Raw genomic sequence first — 2,631 nt, forward strand, 5'->3', positions numbered from 1 at the left:
GTTTCGAAGATAAGGCAGAACGTACTCTAGAATAGTCTCTTCCTGAGTAGTGGATCGACCCACTAAACAGAGGATTCCAAGGTGGCAAACAAACCAAGACAGGGAAAATTGGACAGTGAAAACAACATTAAAATGCCGTACGGCCGAACGCGAATCTGATCTAGAACGCTAACAGTTCGTCTCGCCTTCATAGTGGCTGGAGTGAAAAGAGAGTTGACCACAGGTCACACGTGAGCAGAGAGGATGGTAGAGGGAGGAAGTGGAACAAGGAGGAAGTGGAACAAGGAGAAAGAGAGAGATGTGTATAGCAGTGACGTAGAAGCCAGGACAACAGAAGGAAGCATAGCGAGAGGGGGAGATGGGTAAAAGAGATAGATAGATAGATAGACAGATACATATATACACACACATATATACATAAATACATACATACATACATACATACATACATACATATAAATATAGGACTGACTGGTTTTATCTTATACCATCTCTGTTTCTCCTTGTTCCTTCATCTTTTGTGAGCGTCGATGCGTTATTTCCCTTGGCTGCTTCGCAGCTTCGATTTCGTCCAAATATGACGTAAGTATAAAATTTTAAAATTTTTACTCAAGTGATAAAAAAAAATATATATAAAGTGTTTTACAAAACTTTGCTTTTCCTATCGAAAAATTTGAAAAGCTATTGAAACGTATTACGTCTTTTTACCTTTGTTTTATTTGGAACTTAGGTGCAAAGTAAAAATAATATCTTAATTACAAAATATTTGCAAAAGTGCAATAAAGATCATGTCAGATAAGAAGTCGCTTCAATGCATTTCTTGCCCATGAAAGTAAGAGAGGAGATAAATGTGATATTCTAAATAAATCGATGAAGTGTTTTCTTAGAAAAAGAAATTATGAGAGCACAAAAGTAATCAAGAAACATGATAAGGTATTCATTGAACATGGTAGGCTCCTGAAGAGATATTCTAAAGCATTTGACTTAATTTAGTGTGTTGTGGATTTCATTAGATACAGATAAACAAGTCATTAGTAATCTTCCCACACATTTAGATGCTTATTTAGTTCATTAATTCAGCGTTATATTTTCCCTAATAAGAGATTTAAACAATTATTGAAAGATTTTAGATCCGAATATCGCTACTGATAACTAATGATAGATTTTGACGAATATTTAAATCGTATATATATCTATTCAACCTTTGTCTTAAAAATTAAATAAAATTCTCCATCTTCGTCCAGGAAGACCCTTCATGTGTTTTATTAAAGAAAATGCTTTCATTTGTTGCTCTGGGAAACACACTTTCTAAATGAAAATCATTTTTTTCCCTTCGAACAGTCATAATTTGATTGCTTTTGAATCGTATCGTCCAAATGCCTTCTGATACGAGCAAAACATAAATATAGATAATGGTGGTTAAATAGTTATAAATATAAATGTATGTGTGTTGTGTGTGCCTGTGTGTGCATATATAATAGGCATGGTGACGGAAAAGAACGATAAAGTGAATACGATTGTGAGAAAACACTCAAAAATAACAGCCATGCTTGAAACGTAGCTGTCTAAAGTTATACAAAAAATGTGGCTTCATTCACATACAAAGCAACTCATGAACATATAAAACAATCATATACTAAATTCATACATAGAACGTAACAGTAACTGTGAAAAAAACTAGATAGATAATTGAATAAAAAAAGGAAATAATACATAAATTAGAAATGATCTAATTATAAATCTCACAGAGAGAATTAAGCAGCAGTGTTACGATAAAGCAGTTGTATACTGTCAACTTAATGTGACAGTCAAAATAAGGGAATCATACTGCTGCTATTTAGCCCTAGGAAGCTGGATCACTTCCTGTCGGCCTTGACACATTTCCTGTGTCCTTATATTTGCGAGGGGGAGACAAGCACACCACCCAGCCTAGTCTGCATTCAGGGACATGTTTCTGAGTCATTGCTCGTCTTCAGCCTGAAGTAGCAACACCAGCTGGCTGAAGATGCATGTCAAACCCTCGCTCCCTTTCGCAAATATAAGGACATAGGAAATGTGTCAAGGCAGACAGGAAGCGGTCCAGCTTCCTAGGGCTAAATAACAGCAGTATGATTCCCTTATTAGGACTGTCACATTAAGTTGACAGTATACAACTGCTTTGAAATACATATATCGCAAAATACAATAACCGAACAGAAAGATAACCACAATCACTAGAAGACTACTCGCTAGTATCTATTATTCAACTGATGCAGGGGAAATATTTCAGGGGATACCCACAGGATGCGACGAATATTAACATTTCATAACTGACCATAAGAATGTATAGTGAACTGATGCGTTCTTAAACGTTTAAGCTGTCTATATCATGAAATAGTTTTTATCTTTTACTGTTTTCAGCCAAAAGCTTCGGTGACTGACAGTATGTCCAAGGTGATACGTGAGAGAGTCCCCACAAACAGTAATGGCCTCGTTCCAGTTTCTTAATGGTTTCTGCTGAGAATTGATGTCTTCTCAGAAAGAGCGTCGTTGGATGAAACTTTCTGACATCAACCGCTCAAAAAGTCAAGGAGCCACTCTGAGAGAGAGAGAGAGAGAGAGAGAGAGAGAGAGAGAGAGAGAGAGAGAGAG

The sequence above is a fragment of the Octopus bimaculoides genome, chromosome 5 (genome assembly GCF_001194135.2).
Source record: "Octopus bimaculoides isolate UCB-OBI-ISO-001 chromosome 5, ASM119413v2, whole genome shotgun sequence".
Taxonomy (NCBI): Eukaryota; Metazoa; Mollusca; class Cephalopoda; order Octopoda; family Octopodidae; genus Octopus; species Octopus bimaculoides.